We start from the raw sequence: 25,874 nt of genomic DNA on the forward strand, positions 1-25,874 counted from the left end.
GGTTATAAAACCATGAGAACACTTCTCAATAAGCAACTACCTAAGCCTCGCTTAGGCCAAAGCGTACTTCCGAACAATTCTAAACATGCGATTCAAACAATCGACGTGCCATAAACAATCACAGGCGTCCTTACCTCGCCTTGGCGTATACACAAGCCCTGCACGTTAGAATATCACCATAACATGGCCAATTGCCCATCAAGCACACGCAAAGCAATTCATGGCATGATCAAGCATAACATGGTTAATAATCCAGACGTGCTCATCAATTAACTCAGGCAAAGCATTCCCCAATGCAAATCGCACTCATTAAGTCCAGATTATTAACGACCCATCGGGCCACCGAAGTCCCGCCGGTCTTCTGGCGTAACCAGGCATCGTCCCGCTACTTCGGCGACGGCAACGTCCGGAACCCCCGCCCAGACGGCATTCCACAAAGGAGCATCGATCCGGCCTCTACCGCGATCGGCAACGTCTAGAACCCCCGCCTAGACGGCATCCGAACTCCCGCCGGGCATCGTCTAGAACTTTCGCTTAGACGGAACGTGTCGTGACCATGCACACACCTCAACAATCATTACCAATTCTTATCTTTGTAAATTAGCCCAATGTCAACTAAATCCACCAAAATGTCATGGTAACACCGATCAGTTCCCGAGAGAGAGAAAAACCGAGTATGCACAGAATCGGGGCCAAACTGGGCAGTAACATAGTCACCGAATTTCCTTCAAAATAAATAGTAAATCAACTCCAAAAATTCTGAAATTTGGATATGTCGTATAAAACATCTTGATAAACATTTTCTGTGAAGAACTCAAAACCCAGTTCCTACTGTAAACACCTCTTTTTGTCACTTGAAGTCAAACAAAATTCAACCCGTTCGGTCAGGCCGCCTGACCATCAAAATGCATTTCATCCAGTACCCAAATCATTTTGGAAAGCCTTCAAAATTTTATATGTCATAGAAACAAATGTTCTTAACAATTTTTGTGAAGGAAGTTTGTTGAAAAGAGGTCTGGAAAAATTTGTAGAAAATCGGAGAGACCAGATGGTCGGATAAACAGTAAATCCGGCAGACTGAATCCGGTCCAAAAATGGACTTACGAATGGAACTAAATGATCTCCAAAAATTCCAGATTTAATATATGTCAAACATCAAGATGTTATGAACAACTTTCATGAAGAACACTTCCTCAAATTCGGCTCACACAAGTCACAGTAAAAATACCAAAATGCAGCCACGCAGCAGCAACCTTACCGGAAATTAACCAACAAGCACCACCAAGCAAACCAAGCACAACCAGCCACTAAACCAACTATCCACAGCCCTTAAACCATCCCTAACATGTCCATTAGTCACCCCTTAGCCTAGTCAAGGGTTAGGAAGCCACTTACAAGAGAGCCTAAGCAAGACAACCTAGCAAGGGAGCAAACAAGAGCCTTGGCACGGCAACGGCTACTCCGGCGAAGCAACGGCGAGGGCGGACAGCGGATGGCAGCTCAGGTGGTCGGTGATGGTGTGAGGGTGATTGTGGGTGGTGGTGATGGCCGAGGGGTGGTGATGGCGAGAGGGAAAAAGGGGAAGAAAGCGTCTCGGTAGGGTGTTTGGCGCGAGGAGCAGCAGCTGCGGTCTACGGCTCCGGCATGTCTCCAGCGGCTGGGAAGGCGAGGCTGTGGTGGTTGACGAGCAGCTGGTATGGTCGGCTGGAATGGGAAGCAGCAAAAGCCAGAGGAAGCAGAAGCCGAAGAAGCAAGCAGCAGCAGCAACAAAACAGCAAAGAAAAGAAGAGAAGGAAGAAGAAGGCAGCAGAAGGAAGCAGCAGCCACGTGAAGCATCATGGGCAGCAGCATGGGTCAACAGTCAGCAAAGCAACACGTGAAGATGCAGCAAGAAGTCATCAGCGAGAGCAGAAACAACGTGAGGGAGTCAGCGGGCGTGAAGGAAGAGAGGAAGTCAGCGGGCAGCAAGCAAAAACAGAAGTCAGCAGTCAGCAGCACGTGAAGAAGTCAGCAGAAGCAGCAAACAAAGTAGAACAGAAACGTGGGGTCATCAGTCAACAAAACAGGAGCAACGTGAAGATCATCATGGGAGTGGGTGGAAGAAGACAGCAGCAGAGGGAGTCATCAGAAAGGTCAGCAACGGCGTGGGGTTCAACCGGGGAGGAGGAGAGGAGAGAGAGAAAGTCAAACGCACTTGAGTGCGATCCGACGATCCTCGTTCAATTCCGAAAATGATCCAACGGCCCACGAAATACCCTAATTATAAATTAGGAAAAAGTCCAAAAGATAATAACTAAAGCACACTACGAGGGAGGTCTACTAGTCCAAATCCGCACCTGGTCCAAATTTCACTTTTCGCATATCCCGGGCAATATCGAGACTGGCCACAATAATATCGACACCGTCCAATTAAATTCGTCCCGAAACTCCCAGAAATTCGACATCAAAGTTTGGGCTCTAAATAACGGCCAAATTCGATCGAGTGCGATTCTAGCGAAATCTCTAATTTAAAAAAAAATAACCCAGGAGTGATCAGTTCCGGGTGAGATTTTGTTATAAGCGCACTGACGAAATACACGTTTTGTAAATCCCAAAAAAATGAGTCGAAATTCAGAATGTCACATGTGCTCTTAGACTATGCATCAGGTACATAATATAATCTCAAGTCTTAGCCACAGGTATAAGGGATAAAGCAAACAAAGTGAAAACTGGAGCTAAAAACAAACTAAAATACAATTCAATCTTTCCATGAATATCTTCATATAAGATGGCCGCACGGTCCGCACCACCACTTTGAAAAATGGACACTCCGATTCAAATTTGTTGGCTAATTGAATCCTATCAAGAATAATACACTTGGAAATAATTGATCAAACATGTGATAGTCCGACCAACTTATTCACATCACTTTTATAAATCAATTTTATAAATTAATTCTTATAGTTGTAGTATTATTCTTTCTTGATAATACTCAAACGATATGTGTGTAAAAGAATTAAAAAAATTTATCTTAATTGGTGCCTGGCGAGACACAGACTTACTCTAAACTCTAGATTGAGAAGACATTACAATTTAAAAAATAGTACTACTCGAAAAAGACAAGCTCTTTCGACCCAAATAATTGTAAAAATAAGAAAAATAGAAAAGATCAACTTGACCTTGACTATAAGCAAGGCTTGCCGTCAAAGCCAAATTTTTGAAGGAAAAAAATGGTTTGTTAATTGCATGAACCCAGTCTTCTTGAGCCCAAATGATCTCACTTTTTATATTTCGTGATTTTCACTCGAGACCCAAGTGATACGCATTGAAACCCAAATATCTCCCAAATATCACTCTATCTAATTGTTTTAATAGCATGGAGTTTTTAACATGTTGAAATAGAGATTCACGATGAAGGGAGAACATAAAATTAGACGATCAAAATTGACAGGTGCAAATTTTCAATTTACTTGAGAAATTATGAAATGTACAAGGTTAATATTGTATCTTGATCAATATGGAGACATGCATAAGGATCTTTTATTTTCATCAAAGTTCGAGGTATTGGTGTTTTAGTATTGCTGGGAAAATTGCACAGTCAATATTAAATGTATTGTACAGAATGTAATCGAGTCATAAATTTTTCAATTAAATCAATTTAGTCTTAACTTCTTTGAGAAAAAGTATAATCAAGTCCTTTTGATTAAGTTTCGCCTGATTTATTGGACGTATCAGCCTAATCATGGCTGATTGTCCTACGTGTAAGGGCGAAGGTGTGACGTAGACAAAAATTACATGAAACAACGTTGTTTGTTCTTAGATAAATGGCGTTGTTGCTTGGTTGAGCGGCTAAAGCCTCTAATTACCAATGAAAAAGTAATAGTAGATCCAACCACATCTTTACTAAATGTGGACTCGAGAGGGAGTGGGGACACCCCATTTATCTTATGTCTAGTCAAATTATTGCATCTTGTGGACACCCCATTTATCTTATGTCTAGTCAAATTATTGCATCTTGTGGACCTGAGCCTCGAGAGGGAGTGGGGACACCCCATTTATCTAATGTCTAGTCAAAGTATTGCATCTTGTGGACCGAAGCAACGTACATAGCTTTTTTCCAATGACAGAGCTCTATCGATTGGGAATCCTATGAAGATATTCATATCATTACTGTTTGAAAAAGGCCAAATACATTGCGCAGTGACCGAGGCAAAGATGCTTGACAATAAGACACCGAAGGGAAGTGAAAAAAGGAGCGAAGAGACATAGGCCACCACGAAGCGAGGCGTGGAAGTTGGTTTACGGTGAACCTTGGGCCGGTTTTCATCCGGGAGATGTATAGTCCAATTTACTTTGTCGATTCTCCTTGGATGAGCTAAAGACATAAAAAAAAAGTATGTAGTATTAAATTATGAAATTATATGCTTCTTATGAAACATTTGGTGTAACTGATATGACTAACTATTTGACAAATTTCATGTGCTTCCAAACAAAGTTAATTAACCTAATGCATCTGCGTTATCACAATTTTTTTTTTCATGCTATATCAATTATTTAGATTTGCAAATGTAGCATTTTCAAATTTATGTCGAGTTAGAAAACATTTCATGGATGAGTTTTGGCGATTAAGTCTATTTGTACCGTTCAATTATGTGAATTTCTGAATATTATGATTTGTCCAATGTAATATAACTTTATGTAATAGCTATTATAAAACTAAATTTTAAAATGCTCATAAATTATTTAGTAGCTAAGATAATAAAGGAACACATAAGAGTTTCTGTACATTAGATTAGACTTTTCCATTTTTCTAGTATTCATGACTCTTTTAGCCAGATCATATCCAGACTTCTGAAGGGCTCATTTCATGCCAGCATTTATTTTTAAAATTTTATCTTTGCTCCAAGGGCCTGATCCTTCAGGCCATTTTTTATTATACTGGGCCAACCAATGGCCATTAGCCGTGTTGTGCTCAAGCCGAGCCAGCCCATTTGCCAATCCTAGAGCAAAGCTGTAAAACACCACCTAACCAGTGAACAATCAACACAAAACCTTCTATAAAACCCACAGTCCCAAGTAGTGTTTTCCCCCCTTTTCAAGAACGCGTGGTATCCAAACTTTCGACAAGTCAATCTGCTTGATAGCCCTAGTGCACTTGATTAGCATTGATTTAAAATATTCAATTAAGTTAGAAATTTGCTTATCTGATACGTAAAAAATGGGTTACTTAATTTATTCAAACAATCCATGGTAATTAGAATTTCCCATTTGTATGGTTACAACTAGAGGTGTCAAAATGGGTCTCAAACCCATATATGACCCATTTATTTTTAAATGGGTCATATATGGATCACTTTAATTTTAAAGAGTCAATCTTAAATGGGTTTTAAATTTTAAAGCTCAAAGATAAATGAGTCTAAATGGGTTGAGTTTGGAACCCATGTCCAACCCACCTACTAGACCCATCCACACACTCTCTCCCTCTTTACAAAAATATTTTAAAAAAATCGAAATTCAATTATTTTTTTTCTCTTTTTCTTTTATTTTTTCTTTTCTCTTCTTTCTTTTTCTTTTTCTTTTTATTCCGGCCGGTGGTCGGCCACGGCGACTGGCCACCGGGGCGGGACGACCTCGCCGGAGGCCGGCGAAGCTCGAGCTCGCCGGCCTCGGGCGAGGCTCGAGCTCGCCGGCCTCGGGCGAGGCTCAAGCCTCGCCGATCGGGCGAGCCTTGAGCTCGCCCGATTCCGGCGACCTCGAGGCTCGCCTGATCCCGGCGAGCCTCGAGCTCGCCCGATTCCAGCGACCTTGAGGCTCGCCCGATCCCGACGACCTCGAGGCTCGCCCGATCCCGGTGAGACTCGAGCTCGCCGGCCTTCGGCGAGCTCGACCTCGCCAGATCTGGCGAGGTGGAGCCTCGCCCAAGGCTGGCGAGCTCGAGCTTCGCCGGCCTCGGGTGAGGCTCCACCTCGCTAGATCCGGCGAGGTCGAGCTCGCCTGAGGTCGGCGAGCTCGAGTCTCGCCAGATCGGCGAGGCTAGAGCCTCGCTTGAGGCAGGCGAGAACGAGCTTCGCCGGCCTCCGGCGAGCTCGTCCGAGCCTGTGGTTGGTCGCCGGCCACGGCGGCCGGCGATCGGCCAAAAATAAAGGAAAAAGAAAAAATAAAAATAAAAATAAAAATAAAAATAATTAAAAATTCGATTTAAAAAATAAAAAAATATTAATTTTTTTTTATTTTCTTGGATAATGACTTTATGGAAAATATTTTCTAGAAATGTCGCATTTTTCGTAAAATAAATAGAACCTCAATTTTAAAAAAAATTATAAAAATTTTTCACTAGCTTTGTATTGCATAAAATGTTTTAGCAGTATAATTTAAAAAAAAATCATAAGAAACAAGTATTCCTAGATTAGGTTAAATATAAAAGTATTTTAGCAATATGGGTCGGGTCGTGTATGGGTTGGGTATGGATCGGGTCGGGTATGGGTCGAGATATTTACACTATAAATAAATGGGTCATAAACAGGTTAATGGGTCAATTTGGGTCGGACCATTTATGACCTGACCCAAACCCGACCCGACCCACCCGTTTAACAGGTCTAGTTACAACCTATCAATTACGATTGCAGTTCTACGTTTGAAAAGAAATTTCAAATATTTACTGATTGTCAAACAACTTTTTATTTTTATTTTAATACTTAGGATTGTTATTATAAACATTACAAGTAAAACTTTCATTCCAACATGAGTCCTCTCTTCTTTGCTTCTCTATTTGACATCTCCAACTCAATCCAGTCACGTATTCATTCCACCCCTGATTTAGGTCGATAAGAAGCGGCATCCCCCTCTAAATATTTGCTCTTCAAAATTTTGTTCTTCCAAATCTTCTCTTCAAGATTCGTTTTTCTCTCAAGATTCACTTTCTCTCTAGCCTCTATCAGTCGAACATTCTACTTCAACTTCACCTTTTGAGCTATCAACATCGATCTAACTTCTTTGTTGTGAATGGGATTGTTAGGATCATACCATTCGAATAAATCCACAATTATCTTCCTATAAAACACTAACTTATCTCTGCAGTAGATCGCAGCTAGAAGCAATACACAATCAAGCATCAAAAGCTCATTCTGATAGCAGGATTTACAATACGCATCGAAAACAAACCCATTAAAAACCAACCTCACTAACAACTTCAGTCGTCGCCACTAGAAAGAGAAGATTTGGTCGAAGAAAAAGCAGAGAGTCTATTTGTACTTAATCATTCAAGACAACGCACATAGAATAATAGTCAGGAAGTCTCATCTCTTCAAATTCCCCACAATAGTCAGGAAGTCTCTTCAAATGCCCAAACGTTTTGGATTTAGGGCTTTGTCGACGGAAAAAAGCGCCATATTGAAACTGTAATGGGTCAAAGTATTGTCCCCACGCTACCAACCTTCAATTTGGACTTGGTCACAAACCCTCTTTTGGCTTAGCAGTGAAGCCCCTATCTCAAGATTTTGCTCACGCTGTCACACTCACAAGAGAAGCTTTATCTAGTACTCCTCCTTTTCAAAGAATGGTAGAGGTTGAGTCCCAAATTGAGAATTGTGTATATTCAAACTACTTCACGTGTATCAGAGTTAGAGATGAGTCCGCAAGGAGTAGGGGAAGTACCAATTTAGCAAAATTTTGTCGGTAATGCCAATATAGAATGTGATTTTGATTCTTATACACTAAAATTTGACTAGTTTTAGGAGGGGAGGAGCTTTTCTTTGTGTCCTCGTTATTATTTTTGGTTTTGTGGAAAACATTTCCATGGAATGTGTTATTCAATGCAGAATGCACTTGTTAAACAATCAATTTACGAAAGTATCGAACTTCCCATGTCACTAACTTTAATATTATCATGCCCGTTGTCAACACCTGAATTTTTTGTTGACAATTCAAGCGTTCGTCCTTGTAAAAGTACAAAAATAGGAAGTAGCAAAAACAGCAAAAAGAGCGAAAAAGAATGGATAAATAAATATATAATAAACTAATTAGAAAATGATGGGTGTTTAAAAGGGGGCTTTTTCTGGTGCGTGGCCCAATTCACATAGCTCCCACAAGATATAATTTCGATTTAAGTCCATCGAGGCCTATCCAGCCCGTCGGCTCCAGCCCATTTTATCCACCAATTATTAGGCTGTAGATGCTGAAGCCCCTCTACCCCCCACCATACATGCTAAAGCCACAACCCATTCCCATCATTTCCGATGCCATTCTTCGTTGCACGTCGCCACTCGTCGACGCCGTTCGACGTTGTCCGCCAATTTTCCGGAATTGGCATTGGGTTAACTTTCGAATTAGAGGAAATTTAAATAGAAATCTCAAATTGAAAGACCTAAGGAAATTAAAATGTTTCTTCGGAATTGAAGTTGCGAGAAATAAAAAGGGATTTTTCCTTTCACAAATGAAACAATGTTTATTCATGGGAGAATAGGCCAGCGGACAACAGACGTACATGATTTACAGCAACGAATTTCAAGCCGCGAATTCAACATGCGAGCGATCTAGAGATGAAAGTGCCTTCCTAACAGTAATAGGGACAGGAACAACCGACATAATCGACGCTTATCAATATGATTCAAGATTCTCCAAAACAAAAAATATGATTCAAGAAGGATGCCCTCTTCCGTATCTTTAAGTGTCCTACCCGAGACTCAACAAGCAAAAACTCAACATGAACTAATCGCATGGGAATGGCTAAGCATGACATTAGAAGGCATAGCAAGCGCGATTATCTCATCCAATCATGTATTGATAAAAGTAACTCTACTCCATCTCGGACTAGGAATACTACCTCAAATCAGGCTCCACCCCAAGGACATCTAGGAGGATAGGGCGACGGGAGCTTGGTGGTGGCCAGTAGACGGCAAGCGGATGGATTTGATCCTGTGAGAGAGATAGATGTATTATTGATTGTGAGTTGTGACCGATTATTGATGGAGTCGAGGAAAAAAAAGAAGGAAAAAGATCGCTAAAAACCCCAAACTATGCTCGCTGTGGCATATCTACTTTAAACTTTTCTTTTTTTTTTCTTAACCTTGTATATGTGTGACACGTTTACCCTCAATCAATATTTAAAAATTTGTCTACGTGGACGACGGAAGGCAAACGGTGTTGACATTGCGCCCACGTGGCTTAAGTGAAATAAAAACGTCGTTTTGGCTGGAAAATCATAGGATAAATGTGTTACCCGGATATAAAAGAAAAAATTCAGAGTAAATATATCATAGGTTATAATTTTGGATTTTTTGATATCAACAAAAAAGATTTCAGAGTAAATGCGTCACAATAAATGTAATTTAAGGGTTTTGGTGTTTTATTTAAAAAAAAAAAATTTGATGGTGAGTTGTTGGATGAATCTTCCTCTCGATGAATTCCATCTTATTGGGAAGTCTTCCTTTGACTGACTTCTTTCCGGCTCTCTATTTTTCAAGGAGTTTCAGCGTTATATGGATTTGATAGGTCTTGAAGAATTTCTCATAATAAAGTATACTACTTTAGTTAAAACATATTGTGCTTTATGTATCTATCTTTGTGTGTGTGGTAAAACAATTAAATTTTTTGAATTAGGCTCACAAGCTTGATGAGCTGAGTATTAGCGACCTCAAGTTCAAATTCACAAGATACTCGAGTAGTTCGTGCTAGAGCTTGACTAGAAATCAATCGAGCCCTTCTCAAATAATCATCAACCCAAGATCGGATAACTCGTGAGAGCTTGACTTAGTTTCACTCCGAGTAGGTCTTCACATATGTTCGTCGTGAGAGGAACAGAATATATATATATATATATATATATATATATATATATATATATATATATATATATATATATATATATATATATATATATATATATATATGGGTGTAGGTAATAATTTTCCCAACATGACTAGCGTGACAAAGAATCATATCTTGCCAGCACAAGTTGGCTATTATACATAATTTCTCATTTTAATATGCAAGGATATGAGGGAGTATGGTTTGCAATGACTTCTTCGAACCTGTATCATATAACATATATGCCAAATTCACCGGTTAAACAGAGGAGCAAAAACCTCCTGATCCAATGAAGATTCCATCAAGATCCTAAGAAAGACTCTTAACCTAATCAATCAACGACTGAGGACCCAATAAGAAATGAGCCCTTTTTATGCCCAACTCAATTCGCGCGTTTCTCTTGGCTAAGAGTATTCGAGAGAGAAGACGACGGAATAATCCGAGGACGTTGTCACCTATTTCCATCGACATTTGCGCAGATGAATAGAGACATAAGAGTAGCGGCCCAACCTATGTAATTGATCCCCTTATATAGCCAAAACTGCTGGCCCTAGGCTTCAGAGAAACATTTACTAAGGACACAACTAAAGTACCAGCCTAAAAATACTCAGATCACGTATATGAACATCAGGTTGATGTTTCGAGGAATCGTAGGCATCACCATAGGGCTCCTTACTCTGTGCACCACGGTGAGCGGCACCCCAGACACGACCATGCTGAACACAATCTGCAATGGACAACAATATTTCCCTTTGGCTCCATACGCAGAAACAGTGAACACCGCCCTAAACCGCTTGAGTGCTAACACGGCGACTCATGGGTACAACTACTATAGCGCGGTTCTCGATTCCACCGGTCCGTGTTGGGCGCACGGAGCATGCAACGGCGTTCTTGGGCCCCCGGACTGTACCTTGTGCATCAACTCCGCGAGAGAGCAACTCTTTTATCAGTGCACTCATGCTATCGGTGCTCAAATTCAACTCCAGGATTGTAGAGTTAGGTATGAGGACTATTCCTTCACCGAATGATGCTAAGTGTGAGAGCTATTCTTTGCTAAATAAAGGAATGCTGCCTCCATGTAAGAGATCGGGTCTAATATGTAATAAGATCAAGAATATATACGATGACAAGATTGTTCTTCTCAGTGAATCGTGACCATTATACATGCGTAACTAATTGAATCAATGATGATGTTGAGGAACTGAAATATTAGAAGCGTAAACTCCTAAACATCAATTACGTATCCAATGTCAATATAGGATGTTTGATGATGACCCCTGTACTTAGTTTCCCCACGTAAGATGTGTAGATAAATCTCGAAGGATTTTTAAAGGGTAGAACGATTGGGATTTTGTATTTTAAAAAGCATGAAGTCTTATGTTCGATTCCTAATGGACGTCACGATCACATTGGAGGTCACGTCACAAGCGTGGGATCTTAGATTCAATTATTCATCGGATATGACTCCACGAAGAGAGCGAATGGGCTATTCATGGAGAATAGACATATATAGAACTTGCCAATGCTATTAGAGCTAGATTTTAGTTGTAGGATCCAAACTACTTTGGGAGTATTTTTGTAACAAAAGTTAAGCCTCTTGTAGTCCTCCTCTCCTTCAATTAGTTTGATTTGGGGCTCTTCTTCTTAGAGTTTGGCGATTCGAATCGGACGCTGGCAATCATGGCAATGAGAGTTTACAAGCGGTTGAGTATGTCAAGATTGGTTTACTGAATTGGTGTATGAAGGCGTATGTGCCGACACTTCAATTTTGGCAACCGTTTATTCATTAATTACATAGTAAAATTAGGAATTGATTCCGGCGTCTAAACAAAAATATTAGATTTAAATTGCATATAGATTTTATGAGCATTTTAATTAAACCTATCTAGTTCCATTGGACTGGCACCGGCGCTGCCACCCTTGACGTCCGGCAAGGTCCCTGTAGTCGCAACGAACTCCTCGAGCTCTTGGTCTGTTTCTTTTGCAGGTTTCCGGGTGAACAATCAACGAGTTTCCAGCCTAGTGGACGAGTCCATGTAAATCATCGATTCAAGCGACACTGCCGCACCGGACCAGTCCTTGCCATGTCGGACGACAAGACGGCCTTGGTGACGCTCCACCCAACACGCGCACGACCCCTGCCGCTCCAACAATCGCCTTCAGCACCTCCACGATCCATATCCGCAGTCTCTCGGTGAATCTTCAGCGAAGCAACCAAACTTTGACGCCACTCCTGGGATATTTCGCCGTTCTTGCAGCACTTCCGTGAAGTCTGCTGTGACCACCTGAACCAGCGAAGCAACAGCGACGCCAATGAGTTTTTTGAGCTTTTCAATCGACACCTTTCGGTTGTCTTGCAGGTTTTGTGAATTCAGTCCAGCAATCCCCATCGTGACCAGTACAGCGACATTGGTCCAGTAACTCCAGACCTCTTGCTGGCCGTTACCCTTGGTATGCTCGCTGCTGGTGTTGTCCAGAAGATTGTGTATGATGACCACACACAGCACCAAATTCTTGGTACTAGGGCTCGTGTTTTTGCTATGCCGTTGTCGGTGCTCCCGATACAACCTTGAAGAACAAAATCTGCAACCCCCATAAGTAAATGCCACGGGATTCATTCGCGAGTGCGCGAGGCGACGTTCTGAACGACTTGAACGCTAACGCGGCGAACAACGGGTATAATTAATACAGCAAAGCCAAAAGCTACGAGGAATATGTGCGACGGGGCATTGGTAAATGCGGATTGCGCATCGTGCATGAGTTCTGCTAAGGACCGAATCAAAAAAGAATGCGGCCAAAGCATCGGAACTCAAATCCAACTTCAATTAGATGCGAAAATTACTTATTTTCAAAATAAGGGAAGTATTCCCTACTGTGAATTTTGGACCTTTGTCCAAAAGCATGTATGAATGGCATAGCTGCACCCGGACAGATGCTAGCTACCTTCTTCAACATTCATGATGTTTCGATCATAATGTATTCATACAGATCTGCAGTAGACGATCGCTCCTCAAATTTGAATTTCGAGATCAGACATGATCTACGAGCAAGATGAGCCTAAAAATGTTTGCGTAGGCCTGTTCATGATTAGAAAGAATTAAAAAAATTCCTATACACAGAACATTGGCCCTATCACGTATGTGGGCCGGGGCTCCCTCAAAGGACAAAATATTTTCAAAATGAGAATTATTTGTCTAAGGTTCTATGTGTGTGTCTCTCTCAAAGGACAAAGATTTTAGAATTATAGGAGATCCATTGGGTTGTCGATGATTATATCCGCAATATAATTAGCCAAGAGAGTTGAAACATGATAGAAGAGACGTCTCTAAAATCTTAGAACGCTTCAAATCCCCAGCCTTCAAGTAACTCGGGTATTCCGACCAAAAAAAAAAAAAGTAACTCTGGTATATCCTTCCTTCAAAGAATTCCTTCTGATAGGGAGATCTCCAAGAATCTGAACCCATCAACAAATCATGTTATTTGATTACTTTTATTTAAGAGTGTTAAATAATAAATTATTAGTCAACTGGCTTTATTAACTATTCAATCCCTCTTCGATTGCCCAAATATGAAACTTTATCTGTAATACGCTCACACGAGTACCTCAACAGATAATACATAGCATAAAGTAAAGACAATCCATCAATACTCTTCCAAATGCTAAATATATATAGATAGTGCTATAAAATGGGACTACAAAAATAATGCGGCAAAATGGACAGACGAATAAATAGGGCATACCAAACACTCGAAAGAGTTGGCCTTGTCACGTAATGAATATATTATTCATAAAGGGAAAAATAGAGCACAGACTACCAACATGTTAAGATAATTTTACACAAGCGGTGTCGTCTGTCCTTAAATTACTCTCTCTCTCTCTCCAATCAATGATGTGTGAAACCTCTGGCTTTTACACCGCCGTGTATACTATAATTATTCTTTCATAGATTAACATTTGCATCAATAACATTCCTTTTTAGCGTATGCTGTGATTACTCTTTCATGAATTGACATTTGCTTCTCTAACATCCCCTTTTTTTATAGAGTACATCGTGTTATTGATGGAAGCTTACATATAATACGACAGGCATAAGCAGCCCAACAGGCACCGTGTTAATCCTACTTGGACTTCACCCATGTCTACCAAGACACACACATATGTCATATACTCATTTTCATGGATGAGACTAAAACTTGCTTTTCAGTGTGAGCTCAGACTGAATCAACTTTGAAAAAACATCCATGGCATCACGAGGAAGCCCCAGAGACGCAACCAAGTTGTCGCTCTCCTCGCTTGGAGAAGTGACCAAGACGACGTTCTGGGGGACAGTGGCCGGTGCCACTTGGAACGGCCTCCCAAACTCGAAATCCGTGTTGTAGAAAGGGAGCCGACTCCACTTGCTGATGCAGCAAGTGTTGCCCTGACAATCGACCACGACCCTGTTCAGCTCAATGTGGTCAATGGCCGACCTTATGTAGCTATCGGTGACGCATTGGAGTGCCTCGTGCACAGTCTGGACAGCGAAGGAGAAGGGTTTGCGAATCAGTTCGCTCGCTCTGCACTCTGCACAGGACCAAGCAAGGACATTCCCGAAGTAGCCGCTTGGCAACAGCGGGTTGAACTTGGGCCAACCGTTGACCACAATGAGAAGCTTTGCTGTCTCATGAGGATCAATGCCGAGAGCTTTGGTTCTCAAAATCCACACGATTGCCGATATGACTTCAAAGGACAAAGGTCGTAGGGACTATGGAGGAGCCATTGTGGGTTGTGATTGTTGACACTTTCTCGAGTTGAATGAGAGTGAGGTTCGAAGCAGAATGATCTGTAAACAAGGGGCTTGGTTTGGGGGTTGACTATGTGTTCGGACTGTCAATCTCTCGGAGCATACTCATGGTGGGAGAGATCAACACGCGGAGGTCGCCTCGGGCACAATACCGATCGATCGACAAAGGGAAGAATCGATAGTGGCTTGGCTCGAGCCACGTCAGTCCAGCAAGTTAAGAAGTCCGTGAGGGCTTTACCATCGACAACAACGTGATTCATGAGAATGCCAAGGATGATCCCCCTGCACTTGAATGTTGTCACCTGGATTTTAAGATAAACTGTAAGCGGGGATGTACAGAAGTAGGTCATATTCAAACGGGCCATCTAATAACAAGAAGTTACTCTGACGCAGAGAGAAGCGTAAATTTGGAACAACTCCAAAAAACTCGAAATTTTTATTCAATAATACCGTGCTCTTGATTACAAGACGGATATCTTATATATAGAGATAGGACTCCTAATACTAATGGAAACCGAATAATTAAAGAAACTGCCTAAATGATAATATAGGAAACTGCCTTACTGGTAATATAGGAAACTGCCTAACTGATAATATAGGAAACTGCCTAAATGATAATATAGGAAACTGCTTGAATGGTTGTTTTCCCCAAAATCAGAAAAACTGCCGAGATTTCCAATGATTACGGCGATCATATTGTTCAAGATAATCACAGGCTAACTGTTCTACATCATACTCAGTGAACTAGTATTGCATTAAACTGAAACCGTCAGATTTGGCAAGAACCACCATCTTCGAGTGTCCATATTTAGCCTTATTCCATATGGTACAATCGGTAGTAATTTCTCCTAATGTCACTGTTTCCGGAGAAAAGAAAAAAGAGAAAACATCACCTGCACGGTCAGCAAAGGTTTTTCCAATATGGTTTGGGCTCCATCGCTGTGCTTCACCAGTTTTCGCAACGTTGGCCGATTGATGGCGCTGATGTCGCCCAGCATTCCAATTTCGTTCTCCGACATCGCTTCGATGAATGGGACACCTTCTCCAGTGCATCTCACCGCCATCTTCCCGTCACTTCCCATGACAAGTCTGCCTGCGAATGGATAGAACTCGGCCAATGCCTCGGCCAGTGACTCTCTGATCATCTCCATCAGTGCGAAACGCTTTCCCTTCCCTTCGCCTTTGAAGGCGAACACAATCTCAATTACTTAAGGGAAGGTCTGGTAGAGGTTTGAGAGAGCATAGAGCCCACCAAACGTTTCCGTCGCTGGAGAAACATTAACCGCATTCGTTGATCTTCACATTGAGCTTTCGCGTAGCTCCCATGTTCGTTGGCTTCTCATTTCTTGCTTCTTCGCACAAAATCACGCATGATAGAAGTTAAATTTAATTATTTGTTGGCTTTGGTGATGCTAGCATAACATATATAGTTTATCAAATTTATATCCTTTCTAAAGATTTAGAGACATGTCTAAAAAATGGAAAATTGTTGAAATTTTCTCATTACAATGCGTCGTACTGCTGTAGAATTTGCTGGTTAAATACAAAAAACTTTAACGAAGTCAGTTTCTACATATTTAAAGCTATGGAATTAATTATTCTAGCAAAAAAAAGCTATGGAATTAATTAGTCGTACGTATTACAGTAAAATTTACCCTCCACATCATATTCCAAACTGCTAATGGAAAGTGGATTTGGGTATGAGATACCGGTTTAAAATTTCAGTTTTGACGAAAATTAGTTTAGAGTAAATATGTTCATATGTATCAATTTGAGAATTTTTAGACCAAAATTAATTTATAATAAATGTGTCATGTGAATATTACTTTCACAATTGATGGAATATTGAACGGGATTTGATCAACTTTCCGGTCAGATGCTGACTTGACAAAGACGCAGCCAATATTCTGGATGTCATTGCCATTGCCTTTTTCAACAATCTTTCCATTACATTTGGAAGATAGGACGTAATTAAACATGCCCTTAGAAGGGGTTGCTATTAGTACTAAAACTTGATTACCCGGATGTCAAGCCATCAAGGTAGGGTGGTTGGGGCTGACCGAGCATCCACTTGGATGACATGGAGAAGCACGACATGGCGTTTGTGGTGGCACTCGGGAGCGGGATCGTGGCAGCGATTCGACTTCAAAATGGAGATGATTGAGGATCGAGAAGTTTTCTAAGAATGTGGCTAGAAAGAGAGAGGGAGAGTGAATGGATGAATGAACGAAGTGGAAGTGAGAAGTGTGCACTAGTTATAGGACAGAGCACGTGAAACAAGTGGAAGAGAGAAAAGTGGAAGGGAGATGTTTGTGTTAGTTGTAGCATGGGCATGTGCAACAAGTGGAAGTGAGAAGTTTGTACTAGTTTGCGAACCTAATTTTCGGTTGTATTGGCTTATCACCTATGAAGATGCAATGGCATAGGCTACATGAATTTGTTGATCTATTTTGGTAGGGAAAAGGACACAACGTATAATAATTATTTAATCGATTACTTAAGTGTCATAACTTTTAAAAAACATTCACTTTGGGAACATAACTTTTCAATGGATCACCTAAGTACCGGAAAATCTAATGTGATATTATAATTTATGACACTTGTGGTGAACGTTTTTTAAAAGTTATGACACTCAAGTGACCGTTTGAAAAATTATGTCACTAAAGTGAACAAGTTTTAAAAATTTTGGCATTTAAGTGATCAATTGACATGTTATGATACTTAAGTTATTTTCTCACTTTGGTGTTATGTGGGACTTTTTCAGTGACATATGTATGGCTTTTCTATGGTGGAGATTTTAAGGTAGATTAATTTAAAAAACACAAAAAAAAAGTTGTACAAAATTTTACATGATATCAGACCATAAGGTTTTGAGTTCAAATCTTTTTAGGTCTTTATTTGTCTTCCTTATTATATATTTCCATGCATAGTTATAGGCCGAAGTCCAACTTATACATGCGAAGGAATGTTATAATAATTAAATATTAAATCGGACCTTTACATAATAATTTAAGCTTTTACAATAGTTAACAGTAGTTCCACAAAATTTTACAATTGCTATGTGTCACCACATCATCATTTCCCCAAAAGACTACTCGAATTCCAATCAAAGTGCATCTATTTAAAAAAAATAGTAGTCTTACATTGGATGATCAAGAGAAAGTTTTATGACCTTTGACAGCACACTAAATTTCAATGATAGCCAGTAAAACCCACCCATTCTGAAACGAGCTCATAATAGTAAAACGGCAGCTAGCTAGAGAGAACAAGAGTATAAATTGGAAGTCAACTTGCATACTTGCCTATGCTTCGCATGAGTTTATTTTCAAAAATTAATGAAAAGTCATATTTGGTCATATTTTCCCTCTAGTCTTCGTTCAACTTATATAAAGATAAGACCACTTTAGAATTTTAGAAAGTGACAAAATCAAGAAATTTAATAAGTAAAAGGGAATATTACTTGAAAGCAATAATATCACTTCGTTGATAATTTAATTTTATGGATTCGTTTTCCTTTTATCCAAATTTACTTTACACTTATCAAATATCTCTTCTTATTTTCTGACCCAAAAAATATATCTCTCCATATTTTAAAGAATTGAGTTTGTCATAGGCTATTTTTATTTAACTCGACTTGAATGTTTCGGTCATCTTCTTAAGTAATCATTAAGTCTTAAGTGACATTACTATAAGGAAAAATTCTAATTAAGGACCCCAAGTAGGGTTTTTTTTTTATCAAAAAAGGACCTCAAGTGGACATAGTGTCAAATAAGAGTATGAAGTGTCCAATCAGTCTCAAATAAGGACCCGAAATGCCTAATTAGTCTCAAGTAAGGGCCTGGATTCGTTGGCCGGTCAAATGTTCATCGACCGACGAGCACGTTACTGTTCCAGCAACCGAAACAAGGGCATTTTGGTCTTTTTTTTTCTTTTCTTTTCTTTTTTCCTTTTTATGTTTTTTTCTTTTCCTTTTCTTTTTTTTCCTCTCTTCCCTCCGCCGGCCATAGCCGGGGCCGGTGGAGGTCGTTGGCCTCAAGTTGAGGTTGCCCTCTCCGGCGTCGGGCGAGGGCCGCCCTCGCCTGGGCTGGGTAGGCGAGGGTCGCCCTCGCCGGCGGCGGGTGGCGGAGGGAAGAGAAGAAACAAAAAACATAAAAGGAAAAGGAAAAGGAAAAGGAAAAAAACATAAAAAGGAAAAAAAATTAAAAAGAAAAAGACAAAACTGCCCTTATTCCGGTCATTGAAACAGTAACGTGCTCACCGGCCGGTGAGCATTTGACCGGCCGGTGAACCCAGGCCCTTACTTGAGACTAATTGGCACTTCGGGTCCTTATTTGAGACTAATTAAATACTTTAGGCCCTTATTTGACACTATGTCCACTTGGGGTCATTTTTTGAGAAAAAAGACCCTACTTGGGGTCCTTAATTGGAATTTTCCCTTACTATAATGTTACATTTTGTTACGTATTGTATGGGATGGAACCGAAATAATTTTACAACCTATGTTGCATTGTATTGCAAGTGACAAAGTTAATTTTATCTCTCTATATTATATTGTTGACACGTGTAGATTTTTCTGTATATATTCCATAGCACATGTCATGCATAATCGATGCGATTTGACGCAAATAGACATTGTTTTCTCATTTTGGTGGAGACAATTTTACTAATTGTTACTTTAGGATTTAAGTAAATAGATGTAATATTTATGACTTGGTTAATATTTTAAAAATACTTTCTAAATCTATTAAAGTTAATTTTAATGATTATTATCGCGAGATTTTCCTCAAAACTTCTACTTCTCTCATTCTGTAGAATTAATTTTACTGTTTGTTACATTAGATTTTACTAGATACACGTAATATTTACACCCATGTCAATATTTTAGAAGAATTTTCTGGTTAAAACTCTTGCAAAAATATTTTCTCATTCTCATCAAATCAATTTGATTATTTATTATCACGGGATTTTCTCAGAACTAGTACTTTTTCCTGATAAATTTCTTGCACATTGAGTGCAAGAGTCGGTCACTCTTGTAAAACCAATTTTGTAAAACCAGGAGGAGCAAAAGTGGAATCAGGTCTTCAGAGTCAATTTCTCTTCTAAGGCATGCTCTATATTGCAAAAGACAAAATAAAGTGAAAAGTACCCAAAAAATTAATTAATAATAGAAAGGGAAAACGAAATTCTCTTCTTTAACCTTGAAGGAAGTCAATGTCACCTCGTATTAGAAAAACCTAATTTGGTTTTTCAAATTCTTTGTAATCATTAAGTCTTGAGTGGCACTACTCTAATGAGTATCAAATTCAAGGTTTTAGAGCTCTTATGTTGTTGCTATGTCGTCGTTGGTGCTCCAGATACATCCTTGAAGAACAAATCTGCAACACTACTGATAACTACAAGTCATTTGCAAGTTCCCGATCGGAACGACTTGAGCGCTAACACGGCGAGCAACAGTTATAATTACTACAGTAAAGGCCAAAGCTCCAACGAATCGTGTTACGGCCTCGGAGTGCGCAACAGGACTTTGGAAGATGCGGATTGCGCATCGTACATGAGTTCTGCGAAGGAATGAATCAAAAAAGAATGCGACGAAAGCATTGGAGCTCAAATCAAACTTCAAGATTGCATAATTAAATACGAAAATTACTCTTTTTTCAAAATTATGTAAGTATTTTCTACTATGAGCTTTGGATGTTCTAAACAAGTGTTCGTGGTTTGGAAGGGCGAAATTAGTTCATGGGTATGAGAAAAAGAAATATTGTGTGATACGTTGATCTACGGTAGATAACCGCTCCTCAAATTAGAATATCAGGATTGGACATGGTCGATGAGCGAGATGAGCCTAAAAATATTTACATACGCTCATTCATGATTAAAACAAATTAATAAATTCGTATTATACAAAAATTGGGCCTATGTGGGCCGGGGTTCTTTAAAAGGACAAAAATTTTTTATAAAAGAAAATTACCTGCGAAAGCCCATGCTCTTTGAGTGTCTCGCACGAAGGACAAAGATTTTGAATTATAAGAGGTCACTGGGTTGTCAATGATTACACCAACAACATATTTTGTCAGAAGATATAAAAATGTTATTAAAAAGGTTTTTTTTTTTAAATTTGTTGCCAGAGGCACTTAAGTGATTTTTTTCTCCAATTCGGTATTTAAGTGATCCAACCAAAACTTTTTGTAAATGTCGTACGAAAGTTACAACACTTCTAGTGTTATTTTCACTATTTAAATATATAGTATAACTATAAAGTTTGGAAAGTTAACAAGTGGAAGGAAATTCACTTGAAAGCAATATATTTTGGTTGATAATTGGAATTTATGGATTCATGTGTCCTTATGTATGATTTAATTTACACTTATCCACTATCTCTTCATATTTCAAAGGATTGAATTTATCCAGGTTATTTGTATTCAATTCGACTCGAAATTTTCGGTTAATTTCTTTAGTAATCATTAAATTTTAAGTAATCTTATTACATGTTGTATGGGACAGAACCTGAACTAATTTTACTATTTATGGTGAAATGTATTGCAAGCGATAAAGTCAATTTTCATCTCTTTATATTATGTTATAGACACATCATTTGATTTTTCGGTATATATACCACATCACATGTCATGCATAATAGAGGTGATTTATGTGAACAGACGTATCATTTAATTTTCATTCTTGCTGAGTATAATTTACTACTTTTTACTTTAGATGGTACTGTAATATATATAATATTGCAAAATTTTTAAAATTTCTTTCTCATTCTCATAAGTCAATCTTGCTATTTATTGTGGCGAGACTTTCCTCAAAACTTCCACTTTGCTCGTTCTCGTAAAGTTAATTCACTACTTGTTACACTACTTGTTACCTTAGATGTTACTAAATAGATGCAATATCGATATTTATGTCGATAATTTATAAAAATTCTGGTTAATATTTTTAAAACACATGGTGCCAACTTGGCTTCTTCTTCTTCTTCTTCTTCTTCTTTCTCTTTTTGTTTTTTGTCATTTCCGTATGTGCTCCCCTTGTTACACTGTTCATCTTGTCCTCCGTGCAAATACGAGGTCGACCTCGACACAGTAGCGGAGTTCAAGCCCAGGTTTGGCCTGGGCTCGAGCTCGATGTGTGGCGGAGCTTGACCCCCAGATCTAAGTTCGAGGTACTCGCCACCACAAGCGGGTTTTGAGATCTGAGGTCGAAATTGAAACCGCAAGCGGAGGCGGACCCAGATGATGTCACGCTTGAGCAGCACCGCCGAGCTTGCCCGTATTAGATGAGAAAATATTCAGTGGTTTACAGCTACCACGTTTAAGGCATTTTTTTCTTCCAACTACTGAAAACTTGACAAGTTTTTGCTTCACTGGAGTCGCCCCTCGCCGTCGCTATCGGTGGAGTGGCCGACGCCGTGCCCTTAGCGTCAAAGCAAGCAAGCCATCCCTTACAGCGTCGCTCATGGTCGGCCCAAGCCACTCCTCCGCCGTCGCTCGTCTAGTTCTGGATCTGGAGTCGCGCTCATCCAAAGCTGGATCTAGAGTTGTGCCTCCATCGTTGCTCATAGATCTAGCGACCGCAGCTCATCCACAGGTCCCGCCAAGCCACCCCTTCATCGTCGTCGCAGCTCATCCACAAGCTCTGTTTTTCTTTTGCTTGCTAAAAATGAAGGGGTAAGCCTCCGAAATCATTCCGACGAAGAAGAAGACTATCCCACAAAGAATCATAAAAAATTGCTGGGTAGTCTTCTTCTTTGTAGGTCATTACAGGACCCACCTCTCTCTTGCCTCTCCCTTTCACCTTTCATCTAACCCACCAAGCTCTCCCTTTCACTTCTCATCTCTAGAAGACTCTACCTAGAAATCGTAAAAAAAAAATAAAATTGGATAGACCAAAAAATTGGTCCTCTTGTCGTGGCCGAGTCGCTCGCAGCTGGGTAACAAAGACGACGGAGGAGATGGCGACTGTACGCAGCAGTGCTCGACCTGGACCGCGGCACTGGCGACTCCACCGGTAGCGACGGCAAGGAGAGCGGAGATCGGCTGGTTGTGGATGGAGGAGCAAGAGAGAAATGGAAGGTTTTTTATTTTTTAAAACTCTTCAAATATGAATCCTACTGGTAACTCGGGTTATTCTTCCTTGAAAGAATACTTTATTATGGGGAGGAAATCTCCAAAAATTCAAACCCATCAACATTATGTTCTTATATCATCTTTATTTAAAAGTTTATCTCAATAAATTATAAGTCAACTAGATTTATTAATTTGCCCAATCCCTCTTCAATTACCCTATGTGGAATTTTCTCTATGATACGCTCCCACTTGTACCTCATAAATTGACATTTGTACCTATAACATTCCCTGTTTTCAAAAAGTAAACCACTATATTATTGATGGAAGCATACCATAAAATACAACAGGCACAAGCAGCCCAACACCACCGTGTTGGTCCTACTTAAAACTAGAGGCACAAAAACTAGAGACTTCACATATGCCATCCGAAAACATACACATATACTCGTATCCATGGATGAGACTAGAGCTTGCTCTTCATTGTGAGCTCAGACTGAACCAACTCTGTGAAAACATCCATGGCATCACGAGGAAGCCCCAGAGACACAACCAAGTCGTTACTCCCCCTGCTCTGGGAAGCAACCAAGATGACATTGTTGGGGACCGTCGCTGGCGCCACCTGGAACGGCCTCCCGAACCCGAAATCCATGTCGTAGAAAGGGAGCCGACTCCACTTGCTGATGCAGCAAGTGCTGCCCCCGCAATCGACCAGGACCTTGTTCAGCTCGACGTGGTCGATGGCCGACCTTATGTAATTCTCGGTGACAGATGCGAGCGCCTCGTGCACTTTCCGGATAGCGAACGAGAAGGGCTTGTGGGTCAGTTCGTCAGCACTGCACTCGGTGCAGGACCAAGCAATGCCATTCCCGAAGTAGCGGCTTGGCAACGGCGGGTCAAACTTGGGCCGACCGTCGACTGCAGTGAGAAGCTTAGTTGTCTCGTGAGGACCGATTCTGAGAGCTTTGGTTCGCGAAATCCATGCGATCGCCGATATGACTTCGAAGGTCGTAGGGACTATGGAAGAGCCATTGCGGCCTGTGATTGTTGACACTTTCTTGAGTTGAATGAGAGTGTGTGGCTTGAAGCAGAATGATCTGTAAACAAGCGGCTTGGTTTGGGAGTTGACCACGCGCTCGGGAAGCCGATCTCTCGGAGCATACTCGTGGTGGGGGAGATCGATGCGCGGGGGTCGCCTCGGGCACAACACTGATCGATCGAGAAAGGGAAGAGCTGATGGTGGCTTGGCTCGAGCCAGGTCGGTCCAGCAAGCTATGAAGTCTGTGAGGGCTTTGCCATCGACGAGGACGTGATTCATGACGATGCCGACGACGATCCCTCCACACTTGAATGTCGTCACCTGGATCATATGATAAACTATAGGTGGATATCTATAGTATATGTACTAAACTAAATAAGACTGTCGGATTTAGTGAAATCCACCATTTTCAATAGTCTCCATTTAATAATGTACGTATGATGTACTCTTGTCATAATATCTAGTGAAAAGAAAAAGAAGATTACCTGCACCGTCAGCATAGGTACTTCCAATATGGTTGGGGCTCCGTCGTTGTCCTTCACGAGTTTTCGCAGCGTGGCGGGATCGATGGCGCTGATATTGCCCAGCACTCCGATGTCATTCTCCGACGTCGCTTCGACGAACGGGACACCTTCTCCGGTGCATCTCACCACCATCTTCCCGTCGATACACACGACAAGTCTGCCCGCGAACGGATAGAACTCGACCAATGCCTCGGCCAGTGACTCTCTCATCGTCTCCATCAGTGCGAAACGCCTTCCCTTCCCTTCACCTTTGAAGGCGAACACGATCTCAATCACGTAAGGGAAGGTCTGGTCGAGGTTCGAGAGAGCGTAGAGCCCGCCAAACGTTTCCCTTGCTGGATAAACACTAGCCACATTCGTGATCTTCACGTTGAGTTTTCGCATAGCTCCGATGTTTCTTGGCTTCTCATTTCCTGCTTCTTTGAACAAAATAACAGAAGTTAAATTTGCATTATTTGTAGGCTTTGGTGATACATGGGTAATGTACATATGGTTTATCAAATCTATATTCTTCTTAGTTTAGACTAGAGGGAGATTTAGAGACATGGCTCAAAATTGGAAATATGTGTTTATATTGGTTGAATGAAAAATTACATGGTTTTGTCAATTAATGTATAAATACTATTAATTATACTATAATATATATAGATTGAGTAGGATATACGAGTCGTGCATATCCGGTCATAAACAAAATTCACAATGTACATACTACGTACCGTCCTTTCTTTGATGCTCGAATGTCCCTTTGAGAATTACGGTAGCCATCCTGTGGATAACATTGATGAAACATTAAGTAAATCAATCGATTAATCAACGAAAAATATTTTCATTATCAATAACAATCTATATCGAGACATTCATTTCGTTAAGCGATACAAGCGATCGTTTTTAGGGAAATACTTTCCAAATTATTGATTTTCCACGAAATAAACGCATCCATGGATTTTACAATCAGGTCGTCGAACTCTGATTTTTATTATTGATACTAAACTTTCATTTATTCACAATTGATGGCACTCTGATTGAGATCTGGCCAACATTCCGGTCACTTCCTACTTGACAGAGACACAACAAATTTTCTCATTCTTATAAATATCCTAAAGGTAATAGGGTTAATACTACGAAAAACTTCAAACTGGTACACTTATAACAAATTTACTCCAAACTAATTTTTTTAACCACAAAAAATCCCAAACTGGTACACCTGTGATAAATTTACCCTAAGTTTATTTTCATTAAATTTTACTATGAAATTAGTTTGTTAAATGACACGCGGCATTTGACAGATATGCTAGTTTTATGTTTTACCCTCCGTTTGTCTCAGGTGTACCAGTTTATGATTTTTTTTCATATGAATCCTGTTTAACGGAAACTAACGGAGGGTAAATTTATCACAAATGTATCAGTTTGAGGTTTTTGGTAGTCAAAAAATTAGTTTGAGATAAATTTGTCACAAGTGTACCAATTTAGGGTTTTTGGTGGTCAAAAAATTAGTTTTGGGTAAATTTGTCACAGGTATACCAGTTTGGGATTTTTCGTGGTATTAACCCTATTTAAATTTGTGTCAATATTCTAATAAAAAAATCTCTACTTAAAACTCATTTACAAATATTTTCTCATTCTCATAAAGTCAATTCTACTATTATCAGACCCAAAAAAAATTCTACTATTATAACCACTA

At 40.1% G+C, this 25,874-nt stretch overlaps 2 pseudogenes; both read right to left on the minus strand.

The window, feature by feature from the left end:
• Window positions 1–13,970: 13,970 nt before the first annotated feature.
• LOC115661508 (omega-hydroxypalmitate O-feruloyl transferase-like) lies at window positions 13,971–15,893 on the minus strand (annotated as a pseudogene).
• Window positions 15,894–23,079: 7,186 nt separating this feature from the next.
• Window positions 23,080–25,874, minus strand: part of LOC115661507 (omega-hydroxypalmitate O-feruloyl transferase-like) — a 40,399-nt pseudogene continuing 37,604 nt past the window's right edge.

This window comes from Syzygium oleosum, unplaced genomic scaffold, assembly GCF_021117445.2.
Source record: "Syzygium oleosum isolate NSW1041296 unplaced genomic scaffold, Sole_v2.1 Sole_v2.27, whole genome shotgun sequence".
In the NCBI taxonomy this organism is placed as follows: Eukaryota; Viridiplantae; Streptophyta; class Magnoliopsida; order Myrtales; family Myrtaceae; genus Syzygium; species Syzygium oleosum.